Genomic DNA, 20,237 nt, shown 5'->3' with positions numbered 1-20,237 from the left:
GAGGATGAAAATGATGAAAGAGGTTATGCAATTTTTCTAAAGCCACACAGGAAGTGGGAGAGCTGGACTCTGAACCCAAACAGTCTGTGCTTCCCCCCGTGCTGTAATTTCTCTGCTTTGTATTGGCCGTAGCTGTAGTCTCTTAGCTATCTTAGATTTGCAGCCTATTTGTTTTTCAATAATAATAAAAACAACATACATTCATATACATGCATACATGTATATATAAAAATATATAAATAATGTGTGTGTATGTGTGTGTGTACTGGGAGCTGTGTAGGATCATAGATACCCAGTCATCTGGTGTTATGTCGGGGGACTTTCTCCAGAAATGATCAGGCATGCTTTAGTTCTTCATGTATCTGCCCCCATAACTCCCACGGCACCATTGATCTTTAATGTTTCCCATGTTACGAGCCCAGAACAAATTGTTACTGGAAATTAGTTCAAAGGTAAATTGATTCAACAAATGGTGTTGGGAAAACCAATCATCCATGTGCAAAAGTATGAATGGGACCCTTAATTTATGCCCTATAGAAAAATGAACTCAAAATGAATCAAAGACATAAACATAAAAGCCAAAACTGTTGCATTCCTAGGAAAAAAAACATTGGGGAAAACTTCATGTCGTGGGATTTGGCAATGATTTCTTGGATATAACACCAAGAGCCAAGGCAGCAGAAGAAAATATAGATAGTTCAGATCTCAAAATTTAAAACTTTCATGCATGAAAACCCACTTTTCAACAAAGTGAAAGGCAACTCATAAAGTGGGAGATATATTTGCAAATCATCTATCTGAAAATCAGGAACTGATATTCAGAGTATATAAGGAACTCCTAAAACTCAACAACAAAAACTACACAACCAAATTTAAAAAATGGGCAAAGGACTTGAACAGACATTTCTCTAAAGAAGATGTGCAAATGGACAATAAGCACATGAAAATATGCTTCACAGCACTAGTAAAAGGAAAATACAAATCAAAATTACAGTGAGTATTAATGGTGTAGATAGGAGGTGTTCCCCAAAAGCTCATGTGTGAGACAATGCAAGAAAATTTTGAGGTGAAAGTGGTTAGATCATGAGAGTCTTAACCTAATCAGTACATTAATACATTTGAATGGATTAGCTGGATGGTAACTGTAGGCAGGTAGGGTGGGGCTGGAGGATGCAGGTTACTGGGGGCATGCCTTTGGGGTTTATATTGTGTACCTGATGAGCACAGCTTTTCTTTCCTCCTCCTGCCTCACTTCAGGCCCAGAGTAGTGGAGTCAGCTTTCCATGAACTGATACCTCTGAAACTGTGAGAACCAAATAAACATTTTCTCTTCTAAAATTGTCTTGTCAGGTCTTTTGATCACAGCAATGGAAGAGCTGTCTACAACAGTGAGATACCACTTCATACCCATTAGGATGGTTATTATCAAACACACACACACACACACACATCATACTCACAATGTGTTGGTGAGAATGTGGAGAAACCGGAACCCTTGTGCCTTGTTGGTGGAAATGAAAAAATGGTGCAGCTGCTATGGAAAAAAGCATGGCAATTCCTCAAAAAATTAAACATAGAATTGCCATATCATCAACAATCCCACTTCTGGACATTTACCCCAAAGGAGTGAAAGCAAAGGACTCAAACAGATATTTATATACCTAGGTTCATAGAAGTATTATTTGCCATTGCCAAAGGTAGACATTACACAAGTGTGCATCAGTAGATGAATGGATAACAAAATGTGGAATATATATACAATGCAATATTATTCACCTTTGAAAAGAATTTTGGAAACTCTGATACATGCTATAACATGGGTGAATTTTGAAGACATTATGGAGAATGAAATAAACCAGCCACAACAAGACAAATGTTATATGATATGATCCATTCTATGGAGTTTCTAGAGTGGTCAAATCCATAAAGACAAGGAAGAATGGTGGGTACCAGGGGCTGGGATGAGGAATAGGGATTTGGTATTTAGTGAGTACAGAGTTTCAGCTGGGTAGATGAAAGAGTTCTGGAGATGCATGATTGAATGGTTGTACACTGTGTTTCATACTTCATGCCACAGAACCATATACATAAAATTGCTAAAATGGTTAATTTTATTTTATATACACACATATCTTTGATACATATTTTTAAAAATATGGTTAAAAATGAAAAAAAAATCTGGCAATAAAATACCTAGATCATTAATGGAAGAAGAAAGTATAAAGAAAGATAATCAGCTCTTATTCCTGGAATCAAAGCTATGCCTACATAAATATCAAATTGATGTATTTTTTTTGAAATTTGTTCATATCATTTAAAGGTCCAAATTTATTGACATGAATTATTCATGGTTTCCTCCTGTTGTTTTTAAAGGTTCTGTAGGATCAGTAGTGATGGCTCCATTAATTTCTGGACCTACCTTCATTGTTTTCATTTTTCAACTTCCATGGGGTTTAGTTTGATGTATTTTGAAATATTTCTTGGTCAGAATGCTTAACTTACTATTTTTTTTTTTTTTAAGATTTTCTTCATTCTCAATATGTGTGTTAAAGGCAATAATACCTTTTCCTCCAATCTTGGCTACAGCTGTATCATACAAGTTTTGGCATATAGTATTTTCATTATTATTCATTTGAAGTTTTTCTAATTTACTTTGTAATTCTCTTTCTTTCATAGATCATAAAAGATTAATTAATTTACAAGATTTTTCTACTATAATTGATTTCTAGTCTAATTCATGGTTCGAGAACATATTATGTTTGATTTCAATATTTTGATGGTTCATTTATATAGTCTTTTGTAAAATATTTTTATGTTCTGTATAAACAAGTTTACAATTGTTTTGTTTTCTTAGTAGTCAGTTAAATCTTTTATCATGAAGTATTCCTTTTTTGCTCTAGTTTTGTTACCTTAAAGTTTACTTCGTCTGATGTTAACACAGACATCAATTTTATTTCACTTAGTATTCTCATAGTATGTCTTTTTTCCCCAATTTTTAATGTTCTCTATCATTATCATTATTTTGCAGTACTAGAGAGCAAACCCAGGGCTTTGTGCATTCTAGCTCACTGTACCACTGAGCTACATCCTCAGCCCTTACTCTTACATTTAAGTATGTAGCATGTACTTGGGTTTTTCCTTTCTGGTTGCTGGGACGGCCAGCAGGTAAGGCATGTGGCTGATAAGCACTGTGTTAGATTTCCATTGATGCCGCAAAATATCTGAGAAATTCAACGTGAAGGTGGAGAGGTTTATTTTGGCTCATGGTTTCAGAGATTTCAGACTTTGGATCATGGCCTCTATTATTTTTAGGCCTAAGGAGAAGCAAAAATCAAGGCAGGGAGCACATGCTAGAGTAAAACTTCTCCCCTCATGGTAGTCAGCAAGGAAAGAGAGAGTAGGCAGTCAGGGTCCCAATATCCCCTTCAAGGTCATGTCCCCCGTGACCCAAATTCCTTCCATTAGGCTCATCTGCTAAAGGTTCCACCACCTCCCAAGAGCACCACAGGCAGAAGATCACGCCTTTAGTAAGTGGTCCTTGTGGGACAATTAAGATCCAGAGTATAGAATGCATTAAGGTACATGGAAGGCATTTGTCTTCTCCTTTTTCTCACCAGGATCTTTCTATCTTTGCAGGGAAGACTTTCCCATATTAAAACAAAACAAAACAAAACAAAAAAAACCTTTTCCTATACATTTTTTTTGTTCTAATTCCTCTAGGAGATTGTCTTAGTTCAGGATGCTGCATAGCAAAGTGCCATGGACTGAGTGGCTTATAAACAACCGAAAATTATTTCTCATCAGGTCTGGAGACTATAGGTTGGGGTCCTCTTCTCCCAACTTCTTGTCTCTTCACAAAGTGGAGAGGAAGCAAGAGAGTTCTCTGGGTTTCTTTTATAAGGGCATTATCCATTCATTGGGGCCCCACTCTCATGACCTAATTATCCATGAAGATAATCTCACCTCCTAATACCATCATATTGGAGGGTGGCATTTCAACATGAATTTTGGGGTGGGGACATATATACTTAGTCCTTAGCAGAAGTGGACTGAAATGTTTGCAGAACTATCTGATATATCTTCCACAAGACATCTAAGGATGTATTTTTCTGGGTGCCAAAATACAGTCCTCTCAGTAACTTGGAAATTAGTTTTTTTTAAATTTATGGAGCTGTGAAGGGTCACTGGAAGAGATTCATGTAGATGAATTTTGTTGATGCCTATTACCCTGTGTTGAATTGAAATGAGAATCATAGTGGAAGGTCAGTTGTCTTCAAACTGAGTCCTAAATCTGTGATTTGGGGTTCACTATTCCCATTGATGAGAGCAGTTCTGGCCTCTAATTAGTGAATTAAGACATGCCATAAAGGCCAATTTTATAGTACAAATGAAGCATTTAGCTAGGCTACCCACAACTTATGATGAGCTCCCTCAAGACGTAAGGATGAATGCATTGCTTTAGTGATCCCACATTTCAGATTTTGTTGCTACAAAGAAAGGAAGGTATTTCTTGTGTTGCTTGGATCACATCAGTTGGGGTTTTCCTGGTAATTTCCCCTTCGCATTATTTTCTATAGAACTGGACAAATGCCTAATAAAAGAGACACATTCTTGCCTTGCATATGTTTCTTTGGGGAAATTACTGGAGTTAGTTGGCTGCGTGGTTGACTACTTGGTTTATATGTGAGAGTGGAGAAGAAACTTCACACTTGGGGATGACCCTTTGGAAGATTTACTCATCAACATTCCAAGACTACAATGAATAACTGAAGGAAAATAATTGCAGCCTTCAAGTTATTACTCAAATTATGTTCACCAAAGGTTGTTGCATTTAGGAATCTTGCACCTAAATGGAAGGACAAATTTAAGTGGTACCAGCTTTGGGTACTAGAGTTGTATGCCAGAGAAAGTTCTAGATGGGACTTAATGAAACCACCTGCATGCTGGAAATCTGGATTCTGGTCTCTCTGAGCTTGTCTTGAGGTCTCTGATTACTGCAATTCTAGGAGTTCTGAAGCTCCTTCATGGAACCAGAGAGGGCCATTGATGTATGCCCTTCCCCGCTTCCCCAGCACCCCCCAAGAAAAGGAATATGCATATGTGTGTATGTGCTTTTAAAATGCAGGCCGTGCCAAGGGATTTTCACACTGGTAGGTGGTGGTATTTCCTCTCCAACCAATCTGAGTTCAATGGGTCCAACATATTTTTTTTTTTTCTGCCTTGATATCCTGCCAAGTTACATCTCCAGTGCTTTCTAGCATGCCGATGTGGATGCTCTCATCTCACTTCTTTCCTTCCGTATACTTTCAGGCTAAAATAAATTGTGTGCAGAAACACATTTTAAATGGTTTTAAACTTTGCATATGTTTAAATGAATTCAAAACGAGACATATGTCTAAATTTTCCCATCATTAGAAAGTCATGACTCTACTAAAGCCACCTACTCAGTGGCTTTGGTAGCAACAAGGTGCAATTCCTGCAGTGTGGGGAAAGACACCTTCAGTGCCAGGCTGAGGAGGGGAGGGGATGAGCAGGGGAAGAGTAGGACAACAACCCCCAAGGCTAAAGGTGCATGGATAAACTTAGGTTCTAGAATGCACTTTAAATGTGTGCTCAGATGATGTACAATTTCTTATATCTACCAGCAATCAGCCTTGTTGATTAGATCCTCCTACATATTATTGAAGCCCACAATGTGAGAAGCAGGATATTTCATGAAGGATTCACTCTGATACCTAGAGGGAGTCAAAGTCCTGAAGAGAATCAAGTCTGCCATTTGGTGGCGTCTCCCACAAACCACAGACAGTACCCCAGGGACCCAGGAGTGGTTCAGAGAGGGTGGTCTGGCTGGTGCAGCAACCACATATTTCTGTCATCTGTCATCAGGTAGATGCTGGGGAAATGCCTCTTTCTCTCCATAAATTTCCATAATTAAACAGTAGGACTGTGACCTGGTCCACTTGACTGAGGCTACAAAAAATTCAAAGTTACATAAATGCCATGGGTTCATCTGTTGAGTGCATTGGGAAAGTGCAGGGTGGGCAGGGCTGAGCGCCTGTGCACTTTCCAGCCAGTCTATCTGCTGCTGTGGGTTTGCCATGGCAGAGAACTGGCATAGATTCTGTTGCAGCCTGAACTTGCCAAACATTGCCCACTGTTAATTACCAGCCAGATTAAGAAGACAGAAAGGAATAAAATCACCGTTAAGGTGAAGTTGACTGAGGATCCATCTGGAGATCATTATGGTCCAAAGTAGTGCCAGATATATAAATAGTGTGTGAAATTACTCTATTAGCCCTATGATTACATTTGGCAGCTACTGATATTAAAATATTTTGACAGATTAAAGTAATTTCAAATTGCATTAAAGTATATCCCTTAAAGTAAAATGGGCACTTATATTAATGTTGGATGTGCAAATTGGTTCACTTTTTGAAAGTAATTAGGTAATGTGGATTAAGAATCTTAAAGTCTTTGACTCCATAATACCTGCTTTAGAAGTCTGCCGTACGAAAGTAATTGGGAATTTGAACAAAGTTGTACAAACCTAGATACTGTCATCACATTGTTTGTAATAGTCTCAGTGAGAGAACCCCTAAATGTACAGAATAGGAGAAGGTTTAAATAATGGTACAGCTGTCTGATAGTTTTAAACACTCATTGTAAAAGATGTTTTTCAAGACAATTTTGCACTTAGGAGATTAAATGAGAAGAAAAATCAGAAGACGTGAAATCGAACCAGTAATCTCACTTACATTAAGGTACATAACACAGAATTGGAAAGAAACATGCTCCTCCCTAAAGAGAGCGGCATTAGAAACAACCAGACCCAGCCCTTTTACGTTATTTCAAGATTTTGGCTTCATTTGCAATGTGTCTGTACATGTTATATTGCAATTCAAAGAGAGCTGGGGATGAAGTCCACAAAAGACTCTCCTGGCATATTGGTAAGACTGGAATTTCCACAGTCAGTCACTTGTTTGGGTTCAGATTTTAAGGGCATCCAGAAAGTCCATATCTAGACTTAGGGCAGGAATGTGGCATTCAGCCATCCACGATCTCTTATATTAACAGAGATTTGTTTCTTGCTAAGTGGGTGCTGAGGCAGTCTGAAGCTCATGGAGAAGGGGTTGCCAAGGGCAGCCTGCAGTGGTTTCTTGGTGGCTGGATTTCGGTGGGTCCTGGTGGAGTCCACACTGAGTGGGGCTGACGACAGATGAGGTGTGGTTGTGTGGCATCTCTGGGGTCGCCTCTGTTGGTTCACCTGACTACCTGGAACTTCTGCCTGTTCCAGCCCAGGTTGGGCAAGGTGGGCCTGGCACCAGGCCTTCTATGAACTACTCTGGATTGTGCTATAGATTCTTGGGACCTCACCTTCCTGGACCCAGGCATGAGCAATGATGGTAGGCACTGGCTCAGAACCTGGGTGGGGGCCCAGACTGACTGGGTGGTGGTGGTGGTGTGGGAGAGGTGGCTGGCAAGGCTGGAGCTGCCCCAGATGAGCGATCAATCCACAGCCCTACCTTGCCAATAGACTATTTTGTGTGCAGTGAAAACATGAGTCTATTTTTTTTCTGGTAAAATGTGACCTTGAGGAGTTAGGGGTATAGCTCAGTGGTAGAATCCTCATCTAGCAAGTGTGAGAGCCTGGATTTGACGCCCAGCACTGCAAAATGGGGGAGGGGTGCTTGGAGGTTCCAACACTTCTGGAATAGTTTGTAATTCTTTTTAATCTCTCTCTCTTTTTTTTTTAGTTACTGATAGACTTTTATTTTTATTTATTATATGTGGTGCTGAGAATCAAACCCAGTGCCTCTCACATGCCAGGCAAGTGGGCTACTTCTGAGCCCCAGCCCCAGCCCCTAGTTTGCAGTTCTTAAGTCTCCCTCTTAACTCACTCACTGTGGCTGTCCCATGCTGGAAGGGCTCCCAGCACAAGCACAGCTGCTCTGTTGTGCCTCAAGCCCCCTCTTCTCCTGGCTCTCCCCGGGGCTGGCTCCCCCTCATCCTTCAGGTCACCATTACACATCACTGCCTGAAACAGTCCTCCTCGGACCGCCTTCTACAGGTCTTAGCCTCCTGCTCGCTTCCTGACCAGTTCCCGCCATGATGTACGATTTTGGGGTTGTTTCCTTGTTTGCTGTCTCTCTGCACCTGAGAGACGATGAGGTGGGCGCTATGTCTCCTGTGATCCAGTTCCTTGCTCTGTGCCTGGTACGGTACCTGGCAAAGCACCTGGCCTTACTAGCTGCTCTGCGACCATTTGTTGTGTGAATAACCAGCAAATGAATGAACAGAGAGCATGTAAAATGATTTGTACACTGACAGCCACCAAAAAAGAATGGGAAGGTGCACACTATGGAATGGCTGTCACTTGCTGGGTCCACACATGCCTGTGTTCCTGTGCCTCTTTGGTGATGGTGATGATGATGGTGGCGATGGCAGCTAATGCTCATTGGGAGGCGCCATGAACTGGCTGCCGTCCTTTGTAACTGATGTTCATTTTTTTTTTCATTTGGTTTTCCCTAAAATGTTTTCAGCTGTTCTGTGGCAGGAACGATGACACTCTGCCTTGAGACAGCCTTGTGAAGCATCATTCTCATAGTGCTGTTGTTCAAATTAGAAAGTTTGTGTCATTCTTTCCATGATTGATTCCAGCTTCAAAATCAGGGTAAGGACAGAAATAAAAATGATGGTTGATCCAGCAAAGTATTCATTTGCATACTTGTATTTAAAGCAGAACAGTTTTTATAATTCTAGAACTTTTAAATAACTGTTGAATTGCAAACAGCGTTATTTTGCCATCGACCCTTGATCCCTCATTCTCTTCAAAGCTGTGGGTTGCTAAGCAACTGGAGATCAGAGTCCTCTAAACCTGTGTTATTATTATACAACCACAGTCCCAGTGGACAGGAAAAAATCAACAAAGATAAAAACATGCCCCAGAATGATTATAATAATTCAGTGATTATCTAGATTGCATTCTCGAGAATCACATTTATTCCAAACCATATGCTGTCTCTTTATTTTTACTGGGTCATGAGAACAGCTTTCATCTAAATTATCTATAACTATGGATTCTCATTATAATTCTTCAAAAAAGTAAATTATTTTAAATTAGTTTCAGTTGGAGAACAGCCCATGCTGCTCTATGATTTGTGGTGGCCGTAAGTAGGTCATAATCACGAAGACCTGATCTGCCAGGACTTTTTATTGGGGATGTGGCCAAGGGAAAATGGGCCAGGGGGCAGGCAGTACACTGGTGGGTGTGCTTTGTCACTCTCTGGGTGACTTTGGGCCAGATCTTAAACTCTCCCAGCCTTGGTTGGCTTGTCTGTAAGACGGAACCACAGTAGCATCTCTTGTAGGGAAGCTGTCATAGTCACGCTCTCTGGAGGTTAGGCTGTGGCCAGGTGACGGAAGCTTCGTGTATTGTGGTCAAATGTTTTGTTTCATCCTAAGGACACTTTGGAGCTCTTGGAGCATTTACAGAGGCATTGTTCCCCTCCAACCCCCACTGATGAGTAGAAGATCACTTGCGTCCTGGAACTCATGAACCACCGTTTCGGTTACCTGTTGTTGAGAAACAAACTACCCTACAATGTAGTATCCTAAATCCACAATCACTCTGTTTATTTGCTCATGGATCTGTAATTGAGACAGGGCTGAAAGGGGAACTTCTGGAGTCCCCTGGGATGGTATAACTGGGCTGGAGAATTGCTGGCATGAAAAGCAGGTTGTTTCTAGATCTTGGCTGGAAGCTCAGGTGGGGACAAGGACCTTCACTTTTCCTCCCTGTGATTTCTCCAGCATGCCCATTGCATAGTGGTCTGAAGGCAGGTGGACTTCTGCATGGCCACTGGCTTAACCCAAAGCAAAACAACCAGAAGCCTCCAGGGCTTCTTAAAGCCTAGATTCAGGCTGGGAGCTTTAGTGCAGAAATCCACTCTCCTAGTCCACCCATCAAGCTCTTTGAGCTGTGTTACCCACCTGTGGTGAGCTGGATTCGAATTCTTTTCATAGGATTGTTACTTCCACCTTCTTCACAATCTGGAGTAATCGTTCCTATTTCTCTGTGTCCTCAAAGTCATCTCTCCTCCTAATCTCAAGTAGCTCTGGCTTCTAGAAACTAAGCCAAGAAGTTGAGGTGTTTGCAGCCACCTTCTGTGTGTTCAGCCAAGCAATACCATTCTCTCTGCTTAAAAAAGAAATAGGAGTAGAAGAGAAAATGCATATTAAGTTCTCAAATTTTCCTGCTATCCTGTTGTTATTATTACCATTGATTTTTTAAAATAATTTTTTTAAATAAAGGATTAATTCAACAGACAAATCTAGGCAAAAGACAATAAATATAAGTTGTCATCTTATAGATAGTAATCGAAGCCAGGAATAAAGTCAACTCACCCAGAACAGGGAAAAAAGATAAGAGAAGAGGAGGGAAGATGGTCCCTTGAGGAACTTCAGCATCTAAGAGATTTGTCAGGAGAAAATTCTGGAAAGGAAGGGTGAGAGGAAGAGGTGGGAAGCCGACCAGAAGCAGATGTAGCTACGGGTGGGAAGGAGGGACACAAGTTGCTGTGGTCAATCCAGAAGGACTGTGACGTATTTGTTAGGTTTAAAAACAAGTCTGTCCAAACCTTAGTTCTGTTGGCATGGAAGCAGCTTTCAGTGGACAGAGGAGTGAGTCGGAGTGAGAAAGCAGAGAAAGCACGTGGTCAGGGAGCTGTAGTTCATGCTCTATAAGGGACGCAAAGAGGAGAAGATGGATCAGCTTTGGGTGCTGAGGTAGGGAATTGAGGGGGCTGTCATGGAGTTTGTTCTCTTGACGTAAAAGGCATCTGTTGAGAGTGAGTGCTTCGGTGTGGCTTGAGAACACAGAAGGCAAGGGGTAGACCCCATGGAGGAAGCTGGAAGAGCCGGCCCCTAAGACCCTCGAACACCCTTGTCCTGGGATCCCTGAGTGCCACGGGTTGGCTGGAAAGCAGACTGGGATCCACTAGCAGGGGCAACGGACAGATGGCATGCAGAGGAGCCGAGGATTTGGGCAGGAGAGTGGTTGAGGTTCTGAACCTGGGAGTCCAAGTGGCCTTGATCTTGCATCGTGGTGCTTGGGATCATCACTGTCTTGTTCTTCCCTGTTCTTCTGCATCCTGCTGCATGGAGTGGAGGTGACCAGTGCTTAGATGATCATATGAACAAGAAGTGGAAGGAAGAGGGATTGATGGGATCGTCTCGAATATTTAGAAACCTCAGTGAAATATTTAACCACAGTTTGCCAACTGACCAGTTGCCCTTAGAGTGATTAGAATAAGCTGAGGTTTAGGCGGAAATTCTTAGGATCTGAGTAAATGGATCAGCTTTTAATTAAACAATTCTATGTGAATGGTTTCTTAGGAAGTTTCCGTCTGTAGTCTGCTGAATTTTATCCTGGGGGTTGGGGTGAGTGTGTTGTGGGGAAAACTTGTGAACTAGTTCTCGAATATGATCTTACCTCCTCAGCTGTCACTGAGGCAGGGCAGCCATCAGTGGTGGCCTTCATCTACCCATCCCTGAACTCATCTCCCGTCTCTTAGCCGCCTTCCCATCTGTCCTCTTGCATTTTTGGTGATTTCTGTTCCCTTTTAACATGGCTTCCTCTGGAATGTGTTTGTAGCGTTCTGTTGTATCTATGTCTAATTCTTGAGATCACATTTGCTAAATTAAAGATTATATGATTAGGCACCCTGGGTTCAATCCTGGCACCAAAAATTTATGATTAGGTTTTAATAACTCTAAGTATATATAGTTAGCAGAGGTGTAACATTCCAGAACCTATTTAATAAATTGGAGGGTTTTGGAGGAAGGAGTCACAGGCTGGAAGAGCAGAGCCTGCTTGAGAAACCTTGCAAATCATTCTCACTCCCCTGGAGTACCTCTGGGATGGTGCTGCGTGGCTCCCCTGGGACTCAGGAGCTGAGTGGGCACCTGTGGTAAAGAATGCAGAATTTGAAGAATCACTGAAAAAGGCTGACAGCTTTGAGTGTTTTGGGGTAACTAGGAAGGGATTTGCTGTGTGTGTGTGTGTGTGTGTGTGTGTGTGTGTTTTATTGGGGACCAAACCCAAAGGTGCTCTACTACTGGGCTATATCCATAGACCTTTGTATTTTTTGAGACTGGATCTTGTGACTTTCCAAGGCTGATCTTGAACTTACGATTCTCTGGCTCAACCTCCTGGGTTGCTGGAATTATAGGCGTGCACTACTGCGTTCAGCTAAATCATGCTATCTATAGAACACCCAACTGTCAGTTTGAATGCTTTTCTCTAGGAGGGACCAAACTCCTTTCTCTTGAAGATAAATGACTTAGGCGAGTGACACTAGGTTACAAGAGTGACCTTGGCTTATAATTCTATCCCTTATAGAAACTGAATAGGTACCTGGGAGTCAGTGGTTCTTCACTGATCAGTGATGACCAGGTGCATCCAGTCCACTATTACGCTATTTTGAGGTCATGGATGAGATGTTTGGGATCCATGACTTAGCATTAGAGATGGGGCCTGGTCCATTACTTTTTAAGCATTCTCTATCTTTGTCTAGTATCAGTCTCTTATATGATATCCTGGTACCAGCTAGTACCAGTTTTGTATCAATGGTTGTTAAGTTATTTGAAATTGTGCAAGTTATTTGATGTGATGTTGGCAACTTGAAATTGGCCATGTGGGAATTTATACCATGGAAATTGGCAGAGGCTACAAATCAGGGTTCCCATGTCCCCATAGAGCTGGTTGTTGAGCTTTCTACCAGTACCCCACTATGTATGCTTCTATTTTTGAGACTGTAATTCTGTTTTTATTTCTTTTTATTTTTTTGGTGGTACTGGTGGAGCACACGCTAGGCAAGTGCTCCACCACTGAGGTACATCCTCAGCCCCATCGGATATTCTTTAATTATCTTTCTCTGCCCTCTCATTCACTTCCGAAGCTGGTCTATTTATAAGGGTTGTCTTCATCAACGTATCCTTAGTTACTAACTCTGTGCCTAACACACAGGAGGGGTTTAACAATTCTAGAGATCTTACATATGCTCAGTCAATGAATGGATATTTCTAGAAATTTTGGACGTTTTCTTGAACTTCTTTATATATTCTCCAACTTGGACACTGTTGGAAAGATGAATTTTTGTGGCCGTTATTTTTAGGAGAAATAGCATTGATGAGAAAACTAAGTGCTGTGGTTGAATGTCCTCTCCCGAATCATTGATATTTAGTCACCATTGTGAGGTGTTGGTAGGGTGGAAACTTCATGTAGCTGTACTATTTGGAAGTAGGACCTTTGGGAGGTGGGGCCCTAATCCAATGGGAGAGTCGCTTTATGACAAGAGGAGGAGAGACCTGGGCTAGGATGTTCTGTCTTGCCTCATGATGCCTGTCCTGCCTTGGGACTCTGTAGAGAGTTCCCACCAGCCTGAAGGACCTCACTAGACGTGGCCCCCTGAACTTGAACTTCTCAGACTTCAGAATCATGAGTTGAAAAAAACCTTTTGTTTTCATAAATTACTCAGTGCGTGGTATTGAGTTGCAGCCATAGAATACAGACTAGGACAGTGGGCTGTGTGACCCTCCGAGTTCACCTGCTTGTCTCTGGTGGAGAAGTTCCAGGCTCTGGACTGCCCTCAGCACTGCAGTGTGGAGACCAAGTTGCTCACTCATCAGGTTGTGCTCTATGTGATACCTGCTTTCAGGGAAGGATGAAATTGGTGACTATGTGGCATCAAGGGTCAGCGATTCTTTTCTGGTTGTTATGAATTACCAGGTGCATCCAGTCTGCTACGCAGGAGTTGCCCACAAGAGCAGATCCCTGGTCCACTTCACACAGAGCAGCCGAGGGAGCCCTTCAGGATGCAGCAAGCCTTCCCTGAGGCAGCTCTGCGCGTTGGCCCTTTCTGCAGAGCCATGTGTGCCTCAGGTGTTTTAATGTGTCAGATTCTTTGTACCACATTGTCTCACGTACCTAGGACTGTATGTTGGGACTAATGGGAATCAGACATTATTACTCTTTGTGAACATCGAGTTTCCTTTTACTCTTTACTTGTGGGTGGTAAAGGGTGACCCTTTTTTCCCAGTGTTTTAAGATTTGGTGAACAAGCCCAGAATCACTATGCCATGATCATATCATGCAGGTTCGAATCAGATGCCCTTAAAGTTTGCAGTAGGGGAGACCTAACTTTTAAAACTCCTTTTGTTAAAAAACAAACAAACAACAACAATGACAAAAACTAATGGTGTGTTATAATTATATATAGTAGAGGAATTCATCATGCCATATTTGTACAAGCACATAGTACATATCAATCAATCACATTCCTTTTCTTTCCCTTCCCTGATCTGCTTGCTCTGTTCTACTGATCTCCTTTATAATATCATTATTAACATTTTAATTGGTGCATCAAAATTGTATATTACAGCAGAATTCATTATGGTATAGTTGTACGTGGACATAGCATGATTTGTTAGAGTTTATTCCTAGTTCTTCCTCATTCCCTCTTCCTCCCCATCCATTCCCTTCCTTTACTCTATTGGCCTTCCCTTTACACTTGTGAGAACCCCTTACCCCCCTTTAAAAATTTATTTCCCTGCTCCTAACTTCCACATATGAGAGAAAACATTCAACCCTTGACTTTCTGAGTCTGGTTTATTTCACTTAGCATGTTCTCCAGTTCCATCCATTTACCAGTTAATGACATAATTTTATTCTTCTTTATGGCTGAGTAGAACTCTATCATGTATGTACACCACATTTTCTTTATCCATTCATCTGTTGAAGTGCACCTAGGCTGGTTCCATAATTTGGATATTGTGCATTGTGCTGCTATAAACATTGGCATGCATGTATTACTCTAATGTGCTAACTTTAGTTCTTTGGGATAAATACCAAGGAGTGGGTTATTTGGGTCATAGAGTGGTTCCATTCCTAGTCTTTTGAGGAACCTCCATACTGCTTTCCAGAGTGGTTATACTAATTTGCAGTCCCACCACAAAGTATGCACATACTCTCCCCCCCACCCCCAGTGTCCTTGTTAGCAATGACTGTTATTTGTATTCTTGATGGATGCCATTCTGGCTGGAGTGAGATGGAATCTCAGTGTAGTTTTGATTTGCATTTCCCTGATTGCTAGGGATGGTGAACACTTTTTTTTTCATGCGTTTGTTGGCCATTTGTATTTCTTTTTTTGAGAAAAGTACTGCACAGTCCTTTTCCAAATGAATTGGGTTGCTGTTACTGTGCATGATTACACGCACTGGCACACAGTGTCCCTCTGGAGTAGAAGGGAGGCACCCAGTTTTTATGTGCTAGCTTGTGCTGACTGGATTCCTAGAGTGATGGAATTGGCCTCAGGTTTGACATGAACAATGTTGAGGTGTGTGGCTTATAATCCCAGGCCTTTCAATGGAGGGCAGGCTTGGGCATTCTTCTGTGTGGCCTGTGGTGAGAACCACGACTCTCCCATGATGCTCTAGGATAGTTACAGGGTTGTGAATAGTTATTTTTCTTCAAATATTGGAACCACAATCAGAAACAAAACAAGAAGCCTTCTGTGCACGTTTCCTAGGGCTGCCGTGGCAAACTGCATGTGACTTGAAGTGAGGAACAGACATGTCTTCGTTATCCTGCAGCTCTGGAGGCTGCAGGTGTGAGCTCGGGTGCCAGCCAGGTTGCTTCCTTTTGGGGGCCGTGAGGGACACGTGGTTGCCCGCCTCTCTGCAGCTCCTGGTGCCTCACTGGCCACGTTGGCTTTCCTGGGCCAACCTCTGTCCTCACATGGCCTCCTCCCGTGTGTCTTCACATCTTCCCTCCTCCTGCATGGCTCTCTGTGTCCAGCTGTCACCCTTTTTAAGGACACCGGTCATATTGGAGTAATGTCCACCCTAACAATCTCATTTCAACTTGGTTACCTCTGTACAGACTCTATTTTCAAATAAGGTCACATTCTGAGGTATTGGGGGGTAAGGACATGGCATATTATTTTGGGGGGACACAATTCAACCTGTAACACCTCCCCAATTCTATAACATCCAGGCTGAAGGTGGTTCTGTAGTATTTCCACTATGTGGTGGAGGGATTGGAAGAGTCACTGGGGAAGCTGGTGGGCAGGATGAAGGATGACCGACTCAGAGTCCTTTAGTAGTAATCAGGGAGGAGCAAATGGCTGTCACTTGTGTGGCCCCAGAGAACACAGGCCTCGAACCTGGCCATCGTCATACATGGTTTTGTGTGGAGAATTCTGGTGTGGATGGGGCTCAACATGCATTTTATGAACGAAGCTCATTAAGAGGAAATCTAAAGCTCCCGATTGACCTTTGGGCAAAGGAAGGTATGTGCACAACTGATGCTCTGCTGACTCAGCAAACTCCTTCCCCACGTAACTCATTTATGTAAACCTGGGGGTAGACCACCCGGCCAAGTCCCCCCAGCCTACGCAACTTGAAGGTCATAATTAATTTTTTCCATCTGTCAGGACACAGTCATGATGAGGTCATGGGCATCTGGTTATTGCTTTGATTCCCTTCCAAATTTAGAATATTGACAATGTGACTGTGATGGTGGAGCTGCTTCCAAAACCTGAAAGTGAATCTTTGTCTTTCACTTGCATATTGAAGATGAGAACATTTTGAAACTTAAGTCATACTCTACAGAATTCTTTGACTACTATTGTTAATGTAGATTAAAATAATCATCATCATGCATCTACTCTAGGGGACAGGGGCGTTTTAATGAAAAGAAGAGGGTGGCTCTGTTTTTCAAAATCATAGCTGCCCAGAGCTGTGAGCAGTGGGAATTTGCACCTGGCTTCTACTCCTTCTATCAGCTCTGAGTGTTTGGCATCATGTGTAAAGTGAGTCAAAAGAGGGACTGGAAACTTTAAACATGTTCCTGAAATCTAGGTGATGGGAGAACTCGGACTGGCCCCCCATCCCATCACAGATTGTACCTGGGTGACCTCATTCATGATGCTGTGGGAAGACAGGAGAGAGATGCAACGTTGGAGACACAAAGCACAGTCTACTAGCAGTAGAAGCTGTCCCTAGCCTGGGAGCCAGAAGAACATGCCTCACATGTGGAAGAGACATGGGAAGGAAAGCAGTGCCAACCACGGAGTTACCCAGAAGGCAGAAGAGCAGCCCAAACAGGCTGAGGCTCTAAAGGGATTAGGTGGCTCAGATGGCGAATCTGGGGAGATGAAGATGAAGTTTCTTCTTCAAGAGGAAACCAAGGAGGAAGAATCTTAGGGTCATGAGTCATGGAGAAATTGAAGTGGGAAGAACCAGACTCTGCAGATGACACTACATACTCAAGTGGGCCAGCAGTGGGGTTTCACAGGAAACCATGCTCAAGAAAAGGGGAAGAGAGAATCATCTCTGTCCAGCTTCCTGGGCAGATGGGCAGGCCAAGGGCAGGTACATCTGTCGGGTAGATTGTCGGGGACATGGTCCCCAGTCACTACATCAGGGTGAGGGAATGGTAAACCTTCCTCTCCACTTTACACAGCTCTATAATGTTTCATGGAATGGGAAATACTTCTCATGAGAATCTCAAGTCGGTTTTTGCAGTGAATTCTGCAGGGGCTGGGGAGGAATAGATTCAGTCAGGTCTCCCACCCCAGCCCCGGCCCCAGCCCCAGCTCTGGGTGGCCCCAGCCCCAGCCCCAGCTCCGGTGGCCCCATCCGCAGCCTTCCTGCTGTTCCTCACTAACTATGCACACAGGTGACTCAGAACCCCTTGGGATCTTTGAAGGAATTCTCCTCAGGAGATACTTGTCTGCAGGTCCTGTGCACAAACACTCTCCAGTTGTGTTGTTTAGAGAGGAGGACTTTGTTGAAGTGGCTAAAAACAGGGATGGATGGGATACGGAGACTAAAAGAGAAGCTCACGAACAGGATCTAAGGATGGGACTACCATCAGCACTTGGCAGATAAGCTGTGTGGCCATTTTTTTTTTCATGCTCATTTAACCTTATTAAACTATAATTTAGCAAATGTCAGATGTGTTTAAAGCAGGTAGGTGTACCCACTGGTCACTGCTTGCCTGGGATCTCACGATGTGGCTGAAGCCTGCCCTTCTGTGTGTGGGTCTGGGGGCTCCTTGTTTGCAGCTCAGGCAAAAGTCAAGGGCAGTGTTTTTGAGGCACCTCTGCAATGGTACTGATGAGGGTAGGGAGTGAAGATTCCCCAGCAGCTGCGGCAGCAGTGCCCAAGAGAACTGCAGCTTCCTGCCCTCCTAGTCCTTCTGAGATGCCCCAGAAATGCCCGTGGGCATCCCTAGAAGTCCTGTGTCCTGGGGGCTCCCTGTGTCAGCTCCTCTTAGAAGACAGACCTCACTGCTCACAACACGCTGGTCCTCACTGGGCTGATGGCAGGCTGGGCACAAGCCCTGGGATCTGGGACCTGTTGGGCCTGACAGAGAGAGGTCTGGTTCCTCTTCCATTGAAAGCCCACTGGTGCTTTAAAGTAATAATGAGTAGATACAGACAGCTGTGGCCCTAGCAGGGGCCTGTTGGTCATTTCCTCTTTGAAATCTGAGCCGACTTGGAGGCAGGACTTGAGAGCATCCCTTTGGAAGATAACAAGATTGCTTCTTGGATCATTAGCCTTCAGGGACATACTCAGCAATGAGAGATGAGGAAGGCCTGTGTCTGCCACTGCTCCCTGTCCTTTGTGTCACCTTTAAGTCTAGTTCTCTGCTGGATATTGATGAGTCGTGAAAGTGGCAGCTCGGATAAAATTCCTGTCTGCAAATTCTTTGAACTGGCTCAAAGTGCATTCAGGCCTGGGATCAGAGCTGATGGGGCCCGGTGATCTGTGGTGTCGAGGTTGGCAGAGAGTAGCCACTGGGACCTGTTGGGCCTGACAGAGAGAGGTCTGGTCACGAGACGGCCCTGTTCTGATGCCACCTATGGCACTGCAGGCAAGCCCCGCTCTGGTCCCGTGAAAGCAGCATAGCTCCTTCTACAGGTCCCCGACTTGTCCTCATAGTGGGGAGGCGTCTTTGGTGGCATGTGTTATGTAGCCTGGCTCATGCTCTCCAGTGTGTATTCAGTGTTGGTCATTCATACCCCCACTTAGACACACACATGTGCTTGTGCGCACACATACAAAGACATGCACGTCAATCTCTGTCAACAATTCCCAGTGTGCTGCCTGAGCTTTGAGCAATGTAGGACTGAAACCTTCAGGAGCAACATGATTTTATTTATTTATTATCTATCATCTATCTATCTATTTGTTGTATATGGACACAATACCTTTATTTTATATATGTTTATTTTATATAACATAAAATTATATAACATTTATTTTATATGTTTATTTTCACGCGGTACTGAGGATTGAACCCAGTACCTCACATGTGCGAGGCAAGTGCTCTGCTACTGAGCCACAACCCCAGCCCAGCAACATGATTTTTATGGAAAAGATGGCTGGTGTTGCTGGAGTGCACACACTTGTGATGCCAGTGACTTGGGAGGATGAAGCAGGAGGATCACAAGTTTAAGGCCAGCCTGGGCAGTTTAATGAGATCCTGTGTCACAATAAAAATAAAAGGGCTGGGGATGAAGCTCAGTGATAGAGCACCCCTGGGTTCCATCCCCAGTTCTGAAAAAAGAAAAAGAATAAAAACATGACTAATGCTGACAGCTTGTGAATGTCCTTTCTGAGGTGGCTTCTCTTTAGGAGGGACATCCCCCAGCTCCCTGTTGAGCACCAGGCAACAAGTGACAGAAATCACCGTTTATAATGTGCATTCCCTTGTGTCTGGGAATTGGAAGTAGACATTCCTTGTAGCTTCCCCATAAATATTTGGCCTCATAGAGTCGAATAGAGCAGGTGGGCTGCATGCTTCATGAAAGCAAAGTCATTCTCACCACCAAATCCAGCTGTTGTCCTCATTGTTAGAGCTCATGGTCATTTGTGATAAAGGAATGAATGGAGAGAGTGGTGGGGATAGAGCAGGAGATAAGCCACTCAGGATTCCTGCTGATTTACAGCTCATATATATTTCACAGAGACTGATAAAAAATAAATAAACAAGAAAATAGCAGGAGATCAGAAGTGCAGAGAGTTAAATGTAGTGACCACATAGGTGACTGGTTGGTTACATTGGATAGGAGGCAACATTTAACTTGAGCAGTAAATTTTGTTTTTGTACCAGGGATTGAACCCAGGGTTGCTTAACCATTGAGTCACATCCCCAGCCCTTTTTATAT

General features: G+C 43.1%; 1 protein-coding gene and 1 long non-coding RNA gene across 2 annotated transcripts in view; one reads left to right on the top strand and one right to left on the bottom strand.

Moving 5' to 3' along the window:
• Window positions 1–20,237, top strand: part of Dner (delta/notch like EGF repeat containing) — a 294,692-nt gene that overhangs the window by 17,838 nt on the left and 256,617 nt on the right.
• On the bottom strand, window positions 8,713–11,646 carry LOC125618277. Its single transcript, XR_007349520.1, has 3 exons — window positions 11,071–11,646; window positions 9,991–10,198; window positions 8,713–9,573 (listed from the first exon to the last, which is right to left on the bottom strand). It is a non-coding gene; the product is annotated as an uncharacterized LOC125618277 (long non-coding RNA).

The sequence above is a fragment of the Marmota marmota genome, unplaced genomic scaffold, assembly GCF_001458135.2.
Source record: "Marmota marmota marmota unplaced genomic scaffold, marMar, whole genome shotgun sequence".
Lineage (NCBI taxonomy): Eukaryota > Metazoa > Chordata > Mammalia > Rodentia > Sciuridae > Marmota > Marmota marmota.
This window is presented reverse-complemented; position numbering and strand designations above follow the sequence as displayed.